The 21,571-nt window shown below is 45.3% G+C and overlaps 1 protein-coding gene across 6 annotated transcripts in view; it reads left to right on the top strand.

The window, feature by feature from the left end:
* The first annotated feature begins 3,226 nt into the window (after nt 1–3,226).
* Nucleotides 3,227–21,571, top strand: part of LRRC9 (leucine rich repeat containing 9) — a 223,684-nt gene continuing 205,339 nt past the window's right edge. For 5 of the 6 annotated variants that reach the window (XR_008848684.1, XR_008848686.1, XR_008848687.1 and 2 more), the window contains exon 1: nt 3,228–3,375. The gene's annotated coding sequence lies outside the window, so the exon portion shown is untranslated. Of the gene's footprint in view, nt 3,376–21,571 lie in introns of all 6 variants that reach the window. The other variant, XM_056545291.1, reaches the window with a different exon arrangement.

The raw sequence follows: 21,571 nt of genomic DNA on the forward strand, positions 1-21,571 counted from the left end.
TGGCCAGTTATAATGACGCCCGCTCTCAACCCCTGTCGCATATGCGAGTGTAAGGGAGCAGGTAAACACGCCGCCGACGGGAGGAGGGAAATGTGCTCCGGACGCATCAACACATGATGCGGCCGGAGCCGAAGACGGTGCTTGTATGAGAGCGGGGAAAAGAGAGTCAGCAGCACGCGGCTGCTGAGAGAAAATGAACTGCATGTCCTTCAACGCCGGAGCCTGAACAAACAAGCGCCGAGACAGTACTACACCACTGACGAGTTCCCCTTATCCCCAGAGCTGATAGGGAGACCCAGGGACAATAAGAAAGGTGGGCTCTAAAAATAAAAAAAATAAAAAGTTAGACCAGGTCTAGGGAACCCCAGACCAGCACCTGCCTCCTTTAGACACTAAGCTAAAACTGATCAGCTCAGGTGCCTGTAGGCGGGTATATCTTGCTGGGAGGGGCCAACTTTTCTTGTTGCCATAGTGTCAAGCCTCCTAGTGACAGCAGCATATACCCATGGTCTGTGAAATATTAATTTAGTTAAATACATTTTTTTCCATCACTACTGCACCCTTTTTATATTTTTATTTATTTTTTGGTACCAAACAAATTCTGAAAATAGTCCAAGGGGCCAAAAATGCAATTTCCACTCAAAGGCAAAAAGTGCAAGAAAAAACTGGAAAATGCTGTGGTGTTTTTTTCCTGCGTTATTTTGAGCCTAAGAAAAACCAAGTCGAAGCTTAGCCTAAGGTCACCGGCAGTATTTTGCTACCCATTGAAGTCAATGATTAGCAAAATTAGCTGCAGAATATATTAGGGATGCACCAAAATTTTGGGCCGAAACCTAAAATTTATGCTGTGCATGGGCGAAAACCGAAAATGCATTGCCACGCCCACTTTTTTCAATATAGTTTTTGTAAAATTGTATTATCAGGATTTTTATGTTACTGATGTACTTGAAAGTGACACCGGAACACATACAGGGTGGCTATAGAAAGTACTGGCCGGGCTTGGAGCCACAGTACTGCCACTCACCATACATTGACTCCAAGACACATTATAGGGGTATACAACTATCTGATTGGTTGCTATGGGCAACTACTCCATTTTTCCACAGCACGTTTTGATAGACCCCCCCCCCGCTTATATCTGGGGTTGTATAGGGGCTAATTTTTTTGAGCTGTGATCTGTATATTTTTTGTCAGTACCATTTTATGATAAAATCTTTATATTGTAAAATCTTTATCCTCACCATCCCCAGGAGACGCTCCTGCCTACGGGGATGGTGAGGATATGAACTTATAAACTAGTCACCGCCACACCCATATACTGCCGCACGAGACCTCGGAAGGGGCGGGAGTGGGGATATACTGCCACACAAGACTGGGGGCGGGGAGTTGGGAGATGCCGCACGAGATGTACTGAAGTACAGGAGTGTACTGCCGACTGCCCAAGTTACCATAGCATAGGGACACATTGGAGGAAGAGGCAGTGTAGTGGCAGTGTGCAGTTCTGCCCCTGACACCGGAGAGAGTAGCTGAAAGCCACACCCCCATTTTAGACCACACCTCCCAAATTTATCACCCTTAGCCGAAAAGGGCATTTTCGGACAATTTTCAGCAGCCAAAATTTTGGTGCATTCCTAGAAAATATGCAACAAAATACAGCACCTCACCTTCCGATGTCCCCCCCGTTATCCATGTCTCAGTCCTCAGGTGATGGTCTTCTTCCTGGGGACGATGAGTCATACTGCGCTCCGCGTATTGCCGGCTGCAGTGATGTCCCGCCTCGGCCGGTGATAGGCTGAGCGCACTGTCAGCCGGGCAGCAGGGGCCGGAGCCAGGCAGCAGGGAGAAGGCGGGGCGCAGGCTCTTTACATGACAGTGCGCTCAGCCAATCACTGGCCGAGGTGGGACATCGCTGCGGCCGGCAATACACTGAGCGCAGCATGAGTCACCTTCCCCAGGAAGTAGCTGGCTTCACCAGAGGACCGAGACACCGATAACATCGTAACAGTGGAATGTCGGAAGATGGGTTAAAAGGGTTCTCCGGTGCCAAGACATCTTATCCCCTATCCAAAGGATAGGGGATAAGATGCCTGATCGCGGGAGTCCCGTCGCTGGGGACCCCCGTGATCTTGCACACGGCACCCCATTTGTAATCAGTCCCCGGAGCGTGTTCACTCCAAGTCTGATTATCGGTTACCACAGGTTCGGCGGCGTGTGACGTCATACTCCGCCCCTCAATGTAAGCCTATGGGAGGGGGCGTGACAGCTATCACGCCCCCTCCTGTAGGCTTGCATTGAGGGGCGGAGCGTGACGTCACACACCGCCTGCCCTGTGGTTGGCGGTAATCAGACCCAGAGCGAACATGCTCCAGGGACTGATTACACACGGGGGTCCACAGCGGCAAGACTCCCGCGATCAGGCATCTTATCCCCTATCCTTTGGATAGAGGATAAGGATGTCTAAGCACCGGAGTACCCCTTTAAAGTTTGCTTTTTTAACTTTTTGAGCCCGGGCACAGGGGATAATAAACACAACGGACCTCTCCTTTAAACACAGCCTAGCGCTGCAAGTAAGCGCAGCCTTAGGGCTTGTTCACACTATGGAAATGCTGCTTGGATTTTGCTTGCAGCAGCCACCTGTTGACTTCTATGGGAGGCTGCTGCACTGTTCACACTGCGGAACATCTGCAACTGAATTTTCGTTGCAGTTCCAGATTCCAACATAAAAGAACAGACCCTTAATGTGATTTAAAAGTTCAGTTATTATAACTTTCGTTCACACTTGTCTGTACCATACTAGTAAAGTGCAGACCCAACCATGTCCTATACTGAAGCCCTCATCATAAGAAAAAGCAACATTCCAAGATCCAGAAAGAATATTGGCCTAAAATAACTAAAGCTTTGCAAGTACGGGGTTATATGTGTTGGTACCATTGTAGCTGCCGCATTCTAGCTCCTCTCACACTCACAGGGCCTTGGCCAGAAGCCGGGTGTGTTTTTGTTTGTGCTCTTCGCGCCCTTATTTGCAGGCACTAATATTAGACCAAGCTCCACAGCGGCTGCAGCTCCATGTTGTCCACACGTAGCACTCAACACGACTCAGAGCTGCTGCGGCTCTGACTGGAATAGCAGTCCCCTTTATACAATGAGCCGTGTCGTGATTGGCCAGTGACTACAACCTGTAAGAAACCGCGGCATTCCATTGGCCATTCTACAGATCTGTGTTGCTATGGCAATGGTGACCTGGGTAACGAATACAACCTGGCCGGAGAGTGTCACTAGGCCCTTGCTGTTCATATAGAAAATAACATGGATCGGAAACTACAGGGATCTGTATGAGGAACGTGGAGCCGCACAGGACGTAGCTCAGCTATTCAGGTAGTCTACGTGGGGCTTGTGGTACTACAGATCCCAGCATTCATCCACAGCTAGTAAAGGGGGCACGCTGAGACTTGTAGTTCCATAACAGAGTAATAGTGTCTTGCTGATATTCCAACGAAATTAGGAAGGTTTTTCTTTAGCTGCTGGCAAACTACAACTCTCAGCATTCCCTGAAAGCCCATGCCTGTAAGGGTATGCTGGGATTTGTAGTACTCCTACAGCCTCTGTGGCTACAGCTTTGCTTTCATGTAGTTTCACATTTTGTGTCTTTGTGTTATTAGTATGCGTTGACTGTAAAGCTCTCAGCATTCCCTGAAAGCCCATGCCTGTAAGGGTATGCTGGGATTTGTAGTACTCCTACAGCCTCTGTGGCTACAGCTTTGCTTTCATGTAGTTTCACATTTTGTGTATTTGTGTTATTAGTATGCGTTGACTGTAAAGCTATGTTCACATCTGGTTTGTTACATTTACATTTTACCTCCATTGAATCATGGCTGACAAAAAAGTGCATGGTACTTATTTTGGACCTAATACAAAAAAAAAAAAAAAAAGCTATTTTGTGCATAAACACTTCCAAACACGTCAAATGGGCTACCAAATGATTTCTGAGGCTGTGTTCACTCAAGTGTATTTGAGGCGCAGATTGTCTTATTTTTAGGGTTTTCATGCATTTTAAATGAAGTGGAATATTTTTATTTTTTTTAGCTTTTAGTAGCCCTTTTCAGCCCTCTGTGATGATGTATGCAAAAGAACACTAAAAACATCCATATTATATCCAGAATAAGTACCCTGCACTTCTATTTTCCCCCTTAGGGTAGGATCACAAGTGCCGCATTTTGCCGCATATTTTCCTACCCATTAAAGTGAATGGGGTAGCAAAATTAGCTGCAGAAAATATGCAGCAAAATATGGCACCTTGTGCACAGGGTCTATTCACATGTACAGTATACAGCACATATTTGATGCACAGGATTTGAAGCTGCAGATCTGATGCTGTGTTCAGTCAATTTGTTTACATTGAAATTTGCAGCTTCAAATCCAGAGCAAAAAATATGTGCAGGATACTGTATATGTGAATACACCATTAATAAAAAGTGATGGAACTGCATGGAGTGCGGCAGCCTTTTCAGTCTAGCAATATATGGGGGGGGGGGGGGGGTCCCAACATTCAGTGTTTCTTTTACACATTTTTTAGAAATCCCGCTTAGTCCCTCGTCCCTGTATGCAGCTAGACGGCTCATCGTCCATACATGGCTGCCTATGGAGTAGCATGTGCAGAGCCGGTTTTAGGCTTAGCATGGCCCTGGGCAAAATCAAAAGTGGTGCCCCAAAGGTCGTATTAGTGCACTAACCAGATTTGCTAATTCTTGGTCACTTCAAATACCATCAAAAAATATCTAAAAAGCAATTGAAAAGTCCCATCAAAACAAAAAGGGTACCAATAAAAACTACAAATCTCAGCGCAAAAAATGGCCTTCATACATCCCCATATACAGAAGAATAAAAGAGTTATAGGGATCAGAATAGTACAATTTAATATTTTTGTATAGTTCCCCTACCTACATTAGGTTGTAGTTCCCCCACATTAGGTTGGCAGTATAGTTCCCCCCACATTAGGTTAGCAGTATAGTTTCCCCACATTAGGTTGGCAGTATAGTTCCCCCCACATTAGGTTGGCAGTATAGTTCCCCCCACATTAGGTTGGCAGTATAGTTCCCCCACACTAGGTGGAGTATAGTTCCCCCACATTAGGTTGGCAGTATAGTTCCCCCACATTAGGTTGGCAGTATAGTTCCCCCACATTAGGTTGGCAGTATAGTTCCCCCACATTAGGTTGGCAGTATAGTTCCCCCACATTAGGTTGGCAGTATAGTTCCCCCACATTAGGTTGGCAGTATAGTTCCCCCACATTAGGTTGACAGTATAGTTCCCCCACATTAGATGCAGTATAGTCCCCCCTCCACATTAGGTGCAGTACAGTTCCCCCACATTAGGTGCAGTATAGTTCCCCCACATTAGGTGCAGTATAGTTCCCCTACATTAGGTGCAGTATAGTTCCCCACATTAGGTGCAGTACAGTTCCCCCACATTAGGTGCAGTATAGTTCCCCCACATTTGGTGCAGTATAGTTCCCCCACATTATGTGCAGTATAGCTCCCCCACAGACATACAGCCATCAGCCATATACAGTGTATGGCTGGAGGCTGTATGCCTAGGACTGCCAATCCCGGGACTGGAGGAGCGGTGGTCGAAGCACTGAAGATGACGTGCTGGTAACTTACCATGCACGCGTCCTCCTCCTCCTCGATGCTCCGCTCCTCCATTCCTATGGGCGCACACACGGGACGTCAGTGATGTCCCTGCGTGCGCTACCTCCCGGCGGCCCCTGCATTTTAAAAGTTAATGCGGGGCCACAGAAAGGTAACCGGGACATCCTTGGGTCCTGAAAAGATCTTTCAGGACACAGGGATGTCCCGAATGTGACGGGGTCCCCTGCGGGCTGCTCAGTGGCAGATCCAACCCCTGGATCCGCCACTGAGCAGCCCGCAGGGGGCCCCCTGGGGGATGGGGTCCCTGGGCAATTGCCCAGATTGCCCCACCCTAACACCGTCCCTGAGCATGTGATGATACACTCCACTTTGCCTGCGCTCTGTGGTTGCGTGCTGTATACTACTGTACTATTGATGATGAGCTGTCTGGCTGCCTACAGGGACTGGGGACCGATGGGAGATGCTGCTGCATCACTATATAGAATAGTGCAACAGAGAAGCCTCACTGCAGGAGTAAGTCACACATTTAACTCAGGGCAATGCTTTTTTGTGAAAAAACGCTGAGGCCAAATGTTAGCTGCAAGTCAATAGGGAACTGCAAAATGCCATATCCACTTGACGTATTTCAGTTTGGCGTTTTTTTAAATCCTTTTGGTGTTTTTCTGCTGTTTTGGGCTCCTTGGCAGTTTTTAAAAAACTACCTCTTGTTGAGAATTTGGAATTTTTTCAGGAAAATCTTGGCGTACTTCCTCCCATAGAAGTCTATGGGAGTGAAAAAACGCAGAGAAAAGCGCCATGTGGGTTTTAACTTTGGCGTTTTTGCCGGACTTTAGTGATCCGAAAAAGCGATGGGATACCTTTTTAATTAAAATTTCGTAGGGTACCATTAAAAAAATAAAAAGATACAGTAGTGATGGAAAAAATTGTATTTAACAAAATTTTCTTTTTTATAAAAAATGTTTATTTTTATTTTTAAACAGGGATCAATTAATGTGGGCGGGCAGGGAACTAAACTAGAGATGAGCGAACTTACAGTAATTCGATTTGTCAAAAACTTCTTGGCTCGGCTGTTGCTGACTTTATCCTGCATAAATAAGTTCAGCTTTTAGGTAGCTGTATATAGTGTATACAGAAGACAAAGTCCGCTTACTTCCCTCCAGTCCCGGCTAGGTCAGTGTAGCTCTGCCGCTAGTGATACATCATTGGGGGGGGCGGAGCTTCAGACGGGAGCCAGGCTGGTAAGTGTGAGACTCAGTTCATATTGTATGTTTTGTATAATGTTAACAGACCCTTCTGGCAGTGTCTTCCCAGATAGGGAGACTCCAGCTGTTGGTAAACTACAACTCCCAGTATGCCCAGCTCTCTGCTGGGGAAAGTGCCCATAATACAATCACTAGGGGGCGGAGCTACACGGACCCGGCCGGGACAGGAGCAAGGGAGGTTAGTCAACGTCGGCTTCTGTATACACTATATACAGCTATCTATAGATAGCTGTATATAGTGTATACCGCCCAAAGGGGCTATAGGAGCAGGGAACCCTGTCAGTCTGGTGACAGGATGCCCACCTCCTGTATAGTGTACACGGGTACACTATGCTCCCCTGTATACTATACGGCCTGGGGAGGTGAGTAGTGATGCTGTACATCACTCCTCTCCTCCTTACACTCTGTGGAAAGGGCGCTAGATAGAGGTAGAGATACCTTTTTTTATTTTTATTTCGTAGTTACCATTAAAAAAAATAATAAAAAAGATCATTTATCTTTTTTATAACAAAATTTTTATACATTTTTAAATAGGGATCAATTTTTGTGGGCGGGCAGGGCACAAAAAATGTAGCCGACAATAATAAAAATGTAGTGTGTGTGTTTTTCACTTTTTATTCTTTATTTTTTAGGTGGTACTACTACTCCCAGTATGGAACACACTGTTTCATGGTGGGAGTATTAGTACCTGTACTAATTGACAGATCGCCCCAGGTCCTTTGCGATCCTCCTGTATAATGTATAGATGCAGCCGGACGCTCTTCTATGGTCCCCTGCACCGCCGTATATATACACCTATTCATATTTCCCGCAGAGAGCTGTGATTGGCCAGATGGTTCCAGCCAATCACAACTCTCTGTGAGAAATATGAATAGGTGTATATATACACGTCAGTGCAGGGGACCATAGAAGAGCGGCCGCCCGAGGGCTGTGGGGGAGTGTTTTTTTAAATACATTTTTTAAAATGTGTCGTCTTTTTTTTTTTTTTTATTAAATTTTCAGGCTTAGTAGTGGAAGCTGTCTAATAGATGGAATCCATTACTAAGGTGCGGCTTAGCGTTAGCCCCAAAAACAGCTGGCGCTTTCCCCCAATTATTGCCTAGTACCCACCGCCACAGTAGTGCTAGGAAGAGCCGGTACCAACAGGCCTGGAGCGTTAAAATGGCGCTCCTGGGCCTAGGCGGTAACAGGCTTTCATTATTTAGGCTGGGGAGGGCCAGTAACAATGGTTCTTGCCCACCCTGGTAACGTCAGGCTGTTGCTGCTTGGTTGATATCTGGCTGAGAATAAAAAGACAGGGAACCCTAGGTGTTTTTAATTTTTTTAAATTTATTTATAAAAAAAAAATGCATAGGCTTCCCGGGACCCCTGTGGTGGTGGGTAAACGGTAAAAATTGGGGGTTAGCGCTAGCTGTTTTTGAGGCTAACACTAAGCCCCGGCTTAGTAATGGATTCCGTCTATTAGACAGCTTCCACTACTAAGCCTGAAAATTCAATAAGAAAAAAAAGATGACACATTGGAAAAATTTTATTTTAAAAAACACTCCCCCACAGCCCTCATTAACCATTTTATTAAAAAGGAAAAAAATCCAGTTAATCTGCAGTAGTCCTCCGAATCCGCCGTAATCCTCTGCATACATGGATCTGAAACGAGAAGAAAAAAGAAACACAAAAAATTAGGACATTTTTGGCGCTCTCTACTGGGGAGAGCACCCATAATGCAATGTCTTCCCAAACAGAGAGCCTACAATTGTTGCAAAACTACAACTCCCAGCATGCCCAGACAGCCTTTGGCTGTCTGGGCATGCTGGAAGTTGTAGTTTAGCAACAGCTGGAGTCTCCCTGTCTGGGAGGACACAGCCAGAAGGGTCTGTTCACATTATACAAAACGGACAATGTGAACAGAGCCTCACACTTATCAGCCTGGCTCCCGTCTGTAGCTCCACCCCCTAATGACATCATCACTAGGGGGAGGAGCTACATGGACCCAGCTGGGACAGGAGCAAGGAAGGTAAGTGGGCGTCGGCTTTTGTATACACTATATACAGCTATCTATAAACAGCTGTATATAGTGGATACTGCCCAAAGGGGCTATAGGAGCAGGGAGTCCTGTCAGTATAGTGACAGGATTCCCGGCTCCTGTATAATATACACAGGTACACTATGCACCCTTGTATACTGAATACATCACTCCTCATCTTACATTCTGTGGACCGGGTGCTCAGCATCCGACCCAAAGAGTGGTACCCTGAAGACAGTGAAAAAACTGCCACAGGGTACAAAATTGGCTGTTTTCGTGGCACAAGCCAGTGTTTGTTGCGTGCCAGCTCAGTATCCACAATCCACAAGGGTTGTTGTGGGAGGGTTGGGGGTAATGAGTCTGGAGTGGGGCAAGGTGGGGTGGCATGCCATTCGTTGAGCGCTGCTAACACAGTAGCGGGAGGTGGGGCAGGGACAATAACTTCCTTGTGGCGGACAGAGCAGCTCTCTCATCAAGAGGGCGCTCTAGGCGGCGGCCTACTCTGCCTATAGGAGGAGCTGGCCCTGCTTTAAGGGCCCTTTACACTATGGAATTCCACGCTGATTCCTCTTGTAGTAGTGTTCAGTGATCTCACTGGGATTTTGCTGCTCAGTTCACACTACAGAAGTTCCATAATTCAATAGGATTCCACTGGAACATTGAACATGTTTAATCTTCCAGAGGAATCTGCTGTAGAAGTCCTGGCACTACACTGTAGTGACTGGTATGTGCTCACTGTCTGCTGAAGATTTGCTCTATTGATTGTGATGGGAGTGTCATACAGAGGTGTGGAAAAAAACAAAAAACTACTTGTCCAAGGGACTGAAGCGGAACTCAACTTGTCCTTCAAGAAAATCCACTTATTAGTTTCTGCACTTTAGTTTTTTTCCTCCTCGTCCTATAATAGCCATAACTCTTATTTTTCCCATCTACAGACCCATATAAGGCTTGTTTTTTGGAGGGGCAAGTATACTTTGTAATGACACCTTTCATTTTTCCATAACTTATGCGCTGAAACAAAAAAAAAATTATTTGTGAGGTGAAATTGAAAAAAATGCTAATTTAGTGACTTTCTTTTGGTCAAACTTACATATTATTTTGATACTTTAGGTCGGCCTAGTTACACCAGTACCAAATTTGTTTAGTTTCTGTCATGTTTTAATAATTATTTTATTTTTTTTAACCCCTATAATATTTATTTTTTCTGGGATATGATAAACATAAAAAATGCAATTCTGTGATTTGGTTTGCATTTTTTTTTACGTTAACGCATTTTACCATACGAAAATTTTTATTTTTTAATAGTTCGGACAATTATCAAATATGTTTATTTTTATTATGTTTACATATTTTTATATGGAAAAGGGGGGTGATATGAACTTTTAATGTAGAAGGGGTTAAGGGGTGTTTTTAAACTTTTATTAAACTTTCTTAAATACACTTTTTAGGAGTAATCATTTAGATTCCTCATAGAGATCCTCCGGGATCGCACTGCAGGGGGGCGATCCACCCCGCAAGACCACCAGGGATGGTTAAAAGATCCCTTTAGACACCGCTGTCAACTTTGATAGCGGTAATCTAAAGGGTTAATAGCTGGCCACAGCGATCACCGCATGCCAGGCTATTAGCGGCGGCCCCTGGCTACTGAAATCAGCTGGGGGCCGCCGAGTATGGAGCGGGCACGAGTCAGGAGTCCGCTCCATACACCCTGAGTGCTGGTGTGAGGTGCAGACCTGCGTCCCATGCAAGTCTGCGTCCGCTCCTGCACCTCACACTGGCATTATAAGGAAAAAAAGGGGGGGGGCAAGTCGGTCCGGCCCTGCTTGCCCGATACAGGGCTAAATCTATGAAAAATTCACCTGCCCGGCTCCCGGAACTATATGTTCCGAGCATCGGGCGATAGGATTTCCACATCCCTGGTCATGGATAGCCGAGTGCATCTTAGGCTACTTTCACACTGCCGCTGAGCTCCGCTAAAGGGAGTTCCATTACAAAATGACAAGAGTTGAGAAATATTTACTGCATGTCCGGTATTTTTGTCCATTCAACTCCTCCAGAAGACACCCGACAGACCAGTGCAAAGTCAGTGGGAACCGTTGGAACCCGGCAATGCACGATGTGCTCCAACCCATTCAGGGCCCATTAAGTTGGACTCCCTGTTATTATCCTGTGCTTAGGGGTACATGGAGCCAAATACTTTGTCATAAATATCCTGTGACAAATAAGAGATTGGGTGACAATCGCACCCATTGCTGATTCAATCACTTTGCAGAACATATGAAAATAAATGTTATTTTTCCATAACTTGTAATCTCATTTTCAGTGCTTCTTTACAGGATGCGATTTCCCAGTAAGGCCATGTTCACACTACGGAATTCTCGCGGAATTCCACGAGCGGAACTCCGCGAGCGGAATTCCGCTGTGTGAACTTAACATTAGTTTGAATGGGTCTCCGCAAGACCCGTACACACTGTGGAATTTCCGCGGCGGACAATTCCGCCGCTGAAATTGTTCCGCGCAAAGAAAGAACATGTTCATTATTTGCGCGGATTCCACGAGCACTGCATAGCCATCAATGGTGACGGCTCAGTGCCCCGCGGCCCTAGTATCTTAGGCAGCTGCCTCCAGGCGGAATCTCCGCTCGTGGAAATCAGCGAGCGGAGATTCCGTAGTGTGAACGCAACCTAAGTTTCTGTGCAGTCTTTTCTTATAATATCACTGTGGTTTCATAATACATGGCATGTTGCTCTGTAAACTTTTTATTATTGTATTTTTGGCAATAATGTCCATTTTATGGTCATTCTGACCAGGACTGCTCTATTTAAGTCAACCTGATGTTCAGTGAGTCTGATGAGAAGCTTTGTGTGGTTATTTTTAGTGCGGTCATATAGCCACCTGGTGTCCAACTGTCTGAATTGCGGCTTTGCTGTCTTGGCCGTCGAGAGATCTAATATAAAATGCTTACTTTACGAGATTTATAAGACTTACAACAAACTACACACATCAAATGACGATATCTACATTTTAAAATTCTTTATTATCAGTGGAGAAGCACAAGATGCTGCAGCAATTGTCAGTAAAGCAGTTTATACTATGCATATCCAATGCAATAGATTGTGGCATAAACTTGGCCTTAAAGGGGTACTCTGGTGGAAAACTTTTTTTTTAAATCAACTGCTGCCAGAAAGTTAAACAAATTTGTAAATTACTTTTATTAAAAAATCTTAATTCTTCCAGTACTTATTAACTGCTGAATACTACAGAGGAAATTATTTTCTCTTTGGAACACAGTGCTCTCTGATGAACCATGACCACAGTGCTCTCTGCTGACACCTCTGTCCATTTTAGGAACTGTCCAGAGCAGCATATGTTTGCTATGGGGATTTTCTCCTGCTCTGGACAGTTCTTAAAATGGACAGAGATGTCAGCAGAGAGCACTGTGCTCGTGATGTCAGCAGAGAGCTCTGTGTTCCAAAAAGAAAATAATTTCCTCTGTAGTATTCAGCAGCTGAAAGGATTAAGGATTTTTTAATAGAAGTAATTTACAAATCTGTTTAACGTTGAACGTTGATTTAAAAAAAAAAAAAATTATCGTTTTTCACCGGAGTACCCCTTTAAGGGCCCGGGCACCCTACAGATTTTCAAACTCAAATGAATTTCGAGCATAATCTGCTTGCAAAATGTGTTGAATCATTTGCAACTTTTCTCAGCGGTCGCCAAATATTAAGAGTGCATATAAAAGCTAGGGATCGACCGATAGGGCCGATACCTATAATATGTTAACTTTGAGGCCGATAGCCGATAACTTATACCGATATTCTGGTATAAGTTATGGGCTACCCCCTCGGCCCCGCAGAAGCCACTGCAGATCAATGATTTAAAGCGGGCGCTTTAAATCAATGAACCGCAGCGGCTTTTGCGGGGCCAGAGACCGCCGCCGCCACCCGCTACTCTCCCCCTGCCTGTCCTGGGGTCCTCCCAAGTCCAACCACTGCTGCTGCCCCATTGCCTCCCCCATCCCCCGTTTTATAATTACCTGTTCCCAGGGTCTGCGCTATTTCTGGCTCAGGCGGCGTCCTGAGCTGTCACTGTGCGCACTGACGGTGATGTCGCGTTGAGAATATCACTCGTCATTGCGCTGCGCAGTGCACAGCAATAGCACAGGACGCCAGAAGTAGCGCGGACCCCGGGAACAGGTAATTATAAAACCGGGATGGGGGAGGCAATGGGGCAGTGGCGGCGGTCTCGGGCCGAGGGGGGGCAGGGCATTATCGGCATATCGGCAAGGTAATTGCCGATACCGATAATGTCAAAAATCGTGAATTGTGAACCGATAATTGGTCGATCCCTAATAAAAGCTTGTGTGGACTTCAGGCAGTGGGTGCAGTTTTCAAGTTTTAGGGTACGGCCATGCTTAGCGTAAATGCTGTGGTATTGGATTCTCTGCAGCACAGTTTTTTATGCAGCATTTACATTACGGGTTTTTCCGTTTTTCCACTTTGGTTTTTTCCTTCTCACCTTTTAAAAATAATAACCTTTTCAATTTTTTACCTAAAAATCCATCTGAGGCCTATTTTTGTGCCACCATTTCTACTTTGCAGTGACATCAGTCATTTTACCCAAAAATCTACAGCGAAACGGAAAAAAAATCATTGTGCCATGAAATTGAAGAAAAAACGCCATTTTGTAACTTTTGGGGGCTTCCGTTTCTACGCAGTACATTTTTCAGTAAAAGTTACACCTTATCTTTATTCTGTAGGTCCATATGATTAAAATGATACCCCAATTATATAGGTTTGATTTTGTCGTACTTCTGGAAATAATCATAACTTCATGCAGGAAAATGTATACGTTTAAAATTGGCATATTCTGACCCCTATAACTTTTTTATTTTACCGTGTATGGAGCGGTGTGATGGCTCATTTTTTTGCGCCGTGATCTGAAGTTTTTAGTGGTTTCATTTTTGTATTGATCGGAGTTTTTGATCACTTTTTATTCATTTTTTTTCATGATATAAAAAGTGACCAAAAATACGTTATTTTGGACTTTGGAATTTTTTTTGCACGCACACCATTGACCGTGCGGTTTAATTAATGATATATTTTTATAGTTCGGACATATACGCACGCGGCGATACCACATATGTTTATATTTATTTTTAATAACAAATTTTTTTTTTTTAATGGGAAAAAGGGGGTGATTTGGACCTTTATTAGGGAAAGGGTTAAAGGGGTTCTCCACTGCCTTAACCTACTTTTGGCAGTTAGTTAGTTCTGTGGCTATATGTTATTATGGCTTTTTTTCATGTTGCTAACGGTTCTGTATGTGGTTTTTACTTACCTTTTTTCCAGACCTTCGGGTGTCTGAGCATGCTGGGAGGTGTACGGTAGTTTTGCAACAGCTGGAGGCACCCTGGTTGGGAAACACTGCCATAGCAAACCTTCAGGAGCTGTCAGGAGCTGTCCAGCGCTCCGGAACTCAGCTCTGGCCACGTTAGGGTTAACAAACCCCCAGCACATCAGGCCCGATACTGACATCACTATGGCCCATGCGCAGATGATCCTCCTGAGCGAGGACCAACTGCGCATGCGCCCATCACGGCATCCGATTCGCCGAAAGCAGCCCAATCCGCATTCAGCTTAGAAGAAGCTGAAAGTAAGGAGGGTGCGCGCTGATGACGACCGAGGATTCAGTCACGCGGGAGGCGGGCACGTACGGAGTGAGGGGCAGGCCGGCCTCCAACACACCACCCTCCACGGTGACGTCCCGATGGCAAGATGGCGGCGGAAGAAAAGAAACTAAGTGGTCGAGGCAAGGCAGGAAGCAAATGAAGAAACCAGCTTCTGGGTCTGGAAAAAAGGTAAAGTAAAACACCACATACAGAACCGTTAGCAACATGAAAAAAAGCCATAATAACATATAGCCACAGAACTAACTAACTGCCAAAAGTAGGTTAAGGCAGTGGAGAACCCCTTTAAATCACATTCATTAACTTTTTTTTACACTTTTTTTTTGCAGTGTTATAGCTCCCATATGGGGCTATAACACTGCACACACAGATCTTATACTCTGATCACAGCAAAGCCATAGCTTTGCATTGATCTGTGTTATCGGCGGTCGATTGCTCAAGCCTACATCTCAGGCTTGGAGCAATCAATCGCCGAAGGGACGTGCCGGAGGAAGGCAAGAGGACCTCCGCTCTTGTCTCAGCTGATCGGGACATTGCATTTTCACTGCGGTGGTCCCGATCAGCCCCACTGAGAAGTCGGGAGGCTTTTACTTTAGTTTTAGACTAAAGGGTTAATAGCACGTGGCAACGCGATCGTTGCCGCGCGCTATTAGCCCCGGGTCCCGGCTTTAGATACAAGTAAATATACGTCCTTGGACGTTAAGGGGTTAATGACCACGGACGTATATTTATGTCCTGTGGCCGGCTCCCGATCTGTGTACTATGCTCAAAAGCTGAGCGCGTTTCGTATCTGCGGGGTCCCGGGTGTAAACAAAAATAAAAACAAACATGTGTCTGAACCATAAAAATATATTGTTAATTTAACCGCATGGTCAATGTCATACGCGCAAAAAATTCCAAAGTCCAAAATAGTTTATTTTTGGTCACTTTTTATACCATTAAAAAAAAGAATAAAAAGCGATCAAAAAGTCGGATCAAAACAAAAATGGTACCGATATAAACTTCAGATCACGACGCAAAAAATTAGCCCTTATACCGCCCCGTTCGTGGAAAAATAAAAAAGTTATAGGGGTTAGATGACAATTTTAGACATATTGTAACACTCACATTTCAGAAGACAGGAACTCCGGTGGATGTGGATCCGCTGGACCTGTGTGACAGATGACTGTAGCACTAATGAGCGCACTGGACCTTTAAATCTTAAAGCTCTGGTGCGCGTGCTCCCTAGGGGACGGGGACATGCGCGCCGGAGCAGAGAGGCTGAGGCGGGAGCAGGATAAGCACCAGGTGAGTGACTGACTGGGACTCGCATGCGGGCGCGTCCCGCCATGTGAGTCCCAGCCCCGCCAGCAGCAGCAGGTAACGGGACCATGCGCTCGTGGCCAGCGTGTCCGGCCGTAGCACATAACGTAACAGTACCCCCCCTCCCCTTTGGTCTCCCCCTCCTTTTATGAGTCAGAAAACTCATGAGAAGGTCACGGTCCAGGATATTCTCCTCAGGCTCCCAAGATCTCTCCTCAGGACTGTAACCCTCCCAGTCGACCCAAAATTTTTTTAACGTTTTTTGTAATAAGAATCTCTTTAACCTTGAAGATGTCAGAAGAGCCAGAGACAGGTGTGGGGACAAGATTCTTCTGAGAAAACCGGTTTATGACAAGAGGCTTGAGGAGAGAGACGTGGAAGGAATTGGGAATACGAAACGTAGCAGGTAGACAGAGTTTGTAGGAGACAGGGTTGATTTTTTTGTAGAATCTGGAAGGGACCAAGCATGTAACAGGGGATCTTGAAGCAGATGTATTTGGATGAAAACCACACCATGTCACCAGGAGAGAAGGACGGAGGAGGTCTTCTGCTTTTATCAGCTTGCACCTTCTTACGTGAAGAAGCCTGGGATAAACACTGTCGGGTCTGTTGCCAGATGGTGGAGAAATCACGGACCAGCTCATCAACGGCAGGCACTCTGGAGGAAACTGGGAGAAGAAGAGAACAGAGATGGAGTCCGTAGATAACAAAAAAGGGAGACAACCTCGTGGACTTGAAATCCTTATGATTATAAGAGAATTCAGCCCAGGGGAGAAGGTCGACCCAATTGTCTTGGCGAGCTGAAACAAAATGCCGAAGATAAGTCTCAAGGATTTGATTAACCATCTCCACCTGACCGTTGGACTGAGGGTGGTAGGCTGAGGAGAAGTCCAGCTTGATGTCCAGACAGTTACAAAGGGCTCGTCAGAACTTAGAGACAAACTGCACATCACAATCCGAAACGATATGCTGAGGAATACCATGTAAACGAAAGACATCCAGCAAGAAGTACTTTGCCAGCTGTGTAGCAGAAGGAAGACCTGGTAGAGGAATGAAATGAGCCATCTTGGAAAACCGATCTACAACGACCCAAATGACAGTGTTATTATGAGATGGTGGCAAATTGGTGATGAAGTCCATGGCAATATGGGACCAGGGAGTCTCCAAAATGGGTAAAGGCTGTAAGAGTCCTGCAGGTCTCTGTTAAGGGGTTTTGTCACGGGCGCAAGTTTCACAGGAACGAACATAATCAGAAGCCACCAGTAATGCCGGGAGATTAGAAGTAGAGTCTTGCATATTCCAGGATGTCCTGCTGTCAATGAAGAATGACCCCATTTCAGTACCTTGCGTCTCAATCTGGTGGGCACAAACGGAATTTTCCCGTAGAAACTTGCTGAATTTCGGCAGGAGCGGCAGGAATCAAACAGTCAGGAGGAATAATATGCCTAGGCGTGGAGTCCAAACCAATGATGTCAGAGGGCCTGGAGAAAGCATCTGCTCTGATGTTCTTGTCTGCTGGACGGAAGTGAATGAAGAGGTTGAAACTAGAAAAGAATAATGACCACCTTGCCTGATCAGCTTGGTCATTCCTTCCTGAGAACTCATACACTGATACAGAGTAAAACCAACTTCTTAGCCTTACTCAAATTCAGCTTATTTTTTACCAAATTCTGTACTTTAAGGATATTAATTGTTTAGTTCCCATAACGATAGTGCGAGCATGCAGTGATCACACTGGATATGTCAGCACATTGTGTGTAGTGTGAATGCCTGTCACATTACAGCATGCCCACACTGAGAGCGCTGTATGCAGCCCTGACAGAGCAGATCTGCTTTACAGTGACAAGAGCTGGCATTCAGAGGAGCCCTAAACCAATAGCCCATAGCATATAAAATGTCTTTATATAAAGCAGCTGCTAATATCATTCACATATGTACATGTAAATATCTTTGGATGGCCTCTAAACTTCACAAAGAAAGTAAAGCTGAAGTAGTGATCAGATATACCTTGTTAAAAATAATGATTGTTGCCATCTTTTAACAACACGTTAAAAGCTATAGACAAAAAAATAGACTCATTTTGGATATTTATGTATTTAGGTGCTTTACCCCTTAACGATAATGGAAGTAAATGTACGTCATGGTGCCGTGGTACCTAACGCACCATGACGCACATTTACGCTTCGCCATGACCACGAGCACCGGACTGGTGCTCGCATCATGTGCGGCAGGTCCCGGCTGCTATCAGCAGCCAGGGACCCTCCAGAAATGGCGGACATCCGTGATCGTGCGGATGTCCTCCATTAACCCCTCAGATGCCGTGATCAATACAGATCACGGCATCTGCAGCTGTGTGGTATTTTAAATGGATAATCGCCCGCAGCGCTGCCGTGGGAATCCGATCATCCAGCATGGCACCCGGAGGTCCCCTCACCTGGCTCCGGCTGTCTCCTGGGGTCTTCTGTTCTGGTCTGAGATCGAGCAGACCAGAGCATAAGATGACCAATAACACTGAACAGTGCTATTCTCTATGCATAGCACTAAACAGTATTAGCAATCAAATGATTGCTATAAATAGTCCCCTATGGGAACTATTAAAGTGTAAAAAAAAAAAAAAAGTAAAAAAATGGAAAATAAAAAAGTAAAAAAATTTGAAAAATCCCCTCCTCCAATAAAAAGGTAAAACTTCAGATTTTGCCATTTTACCCCCAAAAAAGCGTAAAAAAAAGAATTAATACACATATTTTGTATCGCCGCATGCGTAAAAATCTGAACTATTAAAATATATTGTTAATTGTCCCGTACAGTGAACGGTGTAAACGTAAAAAAAAAATTAAGAATGTCCAAATTGCTGCTTTTTTGTCACATTTTAGTAAAAAAATTAATACGAAATTTATAACAAGTAAAACCTAGGCAAAAGTGGTACTGATAAAAACTACAGATCATGATGCAAAAAATGAGCCCTCATACCGCCCCATATACGGAATAATGAGAAAGTTATAGGTGGTCAAAATCAGGCAATTTCAAACATACAAATTTTGTTAAAATGGTTTGAGATTTTTTTTTTAAGCTTAAGCGGTACAATTATAGAAAAGCATATAACATAGGTATCATTTTAATCGTATTGACCCACAGAATAAAGAAAACCTGTCATTTTTACCGTAAAGTGTACAGCGTGAAAACAAAACCTTCCAAAATTAGCTAAATTGCGGTTTTCTTTTCAATTTTCCCACATAAATAATATTTGTTTGGTTGCGCCGTACATTTTATGGTAAAATAAGTGATGTAACTACAAAGTACAATTGGTGACGCAAAAAACAAGCCCTCAAGTGGGTCTGTGGATGGAAATATTAAAGACTTATGATTTTTAGAAGGCGAGGAGGAAAAAAATGAAAATTCAAAAGTAAAATTGGTCTGGTCCTTAAGGCCAAAATGGGCCTGGTCTTTAAGGGGTTAAAGAGTACCTGTCACCAAATAAAACTTTTAACCCCTTCCCGCAGAATGGCATATATAAACGCCGGGTTGTGCAGTGCGTTCGCGCATCCCGGCGTTTATAAATGACATTCAGTTAACCCGGCGATGCGCAGCATCGCACGGGTTAACTGGCAGAAGTCCCGCTGTTTCCAGCAGGGGACAACTTCTGCTTCACCCCCAGGACCATCCATTGATGGTCCTGGTCAGCGATCACTGTGATTGGTCCCTGTGGACCAATCACAGTGATCTGGGGTGAAAGTTCAGATCCCCCGCACTGCCCGCCCCTGGAAGTCGTGCAGAACGGGGGACGATGGCTGCGGGGGATCGCGGGGACCTGCGGCATAGGGGGGGGAACACCAGGGGACCGGCGGCCTTACCTGGCGGGACCGAGGAGCAGCGGCAGGACCGGCCACGTGGACGAGCAGTGACGGGACCGGCAGGTAAGTATATGGTCCTCAGAAGCAGCAGTGAAGATCTTCACTGCTGCTTCTAGGCGTCTGAAAACTACAACTCCCAGCATGCCTAGACAGCCTTTGGCTGTCTGGGCATGCTGGGAGTTGTAGTTTTGCAACATCTGGAGGGCCCCAGTTTGGAGACCATTGTATAATGGTCTCCAATCTGTGCTCTTCCAGCTGTTGCACAACTACAACTCCCAGCATGCACTGACTGTCCAGGCATGCTGGGATTTTTAGTTCAGCAACATCTGGCCCTTCAGATGTTGCCGAACTACAACTCCCAGCATGCCCTTCAGCTGTCTGGGCATGCTGGGAGTTGTAGTTTTGCAACAACTGGAGACACACTGGTTGGAAAACATTGTTTCTAACTCAGTGTTTCCTAACCTGTGTGCCTCCAGCTGTTGCAAAACTATAACTCCCAGCATGCACTAACAGACCATGCATGCTGGGAGTTGTAGTTTTGCAACATCTGGAGGGCCCCAGTTTGGAGACCATTGTATAATGGTCTCCAATCTGTGCTCTTCCAGCTGTTGCAAAACTACAACTCCCAGTATGCACTGACTGTCCAGGCATGCTGGGAGTTTTAGTTCAGCAACATCTGGCCCTTCAGATGTTGCCGAACTACAACTCCCAGCATGCCCTTCAGCTGTCTGGGCATGCTGGGAGTTGTAGTTTTGCAACAACTGGAGACACACTGGTTGGGAAACATTGTCTGTTTCTAACTCAGTGTTTCCTAACCTGTGTGCCTCCAGCTGTTGCAAAACTATAACTCCCAGCATGCACTAACAGACCATGCATGCTGGGAGTTGTGGTTTTGCAACAGCTGGTGCACCCCCCCCCCTGTGAATGTACAGGGTACATTCACATGGGCGAGGCTTTTACAGTGGGTTTCTCGCATCTTGAGATGCAGCAAATTTTGCGCCGGGAAACTCGCTGTAATCCCCCGCCCATGTGACTGTACCCTAAAAACACTACACTACACTAACACAAAATAAAATAAAAAGTTAAAAACACTACATATACACATACCCCTACACAGCCCCCCTCCCCCAATAAGAACGTCCGGTACGCCACTGTTTCCAAAGCAGAGCCTCCAGCTGTTGAAAAACAACAACTCCCAGTATTGCCGGACAGCCGTTGACTGTCCACGCATGCTGGGAGTTTTGCAACAGCTGGAGGCACCCTGTTTGGGAATCACTGGCGTAGAATACCCCTATGTCCACCCCTATGCAAATCCCTAATTTAGGCCTCAAATGCGCACGGCGCTCTCACTTTGGAGCCCTGTCGTATTTCAAGGCAACAGTTTAGGGCGACATATGGGGTATCGCCGTACTCGGGAGAAATTGCGTTACAAGGTTTGTTTGTTTTTTTTCTTCTTTAACCCTTCATGAAAAGGAAATGTTGGGGTCTACACCAGAATGTTAGTGTAAAAAAATTTAATTTTTTACACTAACATGCTGATGTTGCCCTATACTTTACATTTTGACAAGAGGTAAAAGGGAAAAAAGCCCCCCAAAATTTGTAACGCAATTTCTCCCGACTACAGAGATACCCCATATGTGAGCGCAAAGTGCTCTGGGGGCGCACAACAAGGCCCAGAATGGAGAGCGCACCATGTACATTTGAGGTGATATGCACAGGGGTGGCTGATTGTTACAGCGGTTTTGACAAACGCAAAAAAAACAAAACCCCACATGTGACCCCATTTCGGAAACGACACC

Source organism: Hyla sarda, chromosome 11 (assembly GCF_029499605.1).
Source record: "Hyla sarda isolate aHylSar1 chromosome 11, aHylSar1.hap1, whole genome shotgun sequence".
Classification (NCBI taxonomy): Eukaryota; Metazoa; Chordata; class Amphibia; order Anura; family Hylidae; genus Hyla; species Hyla sarda.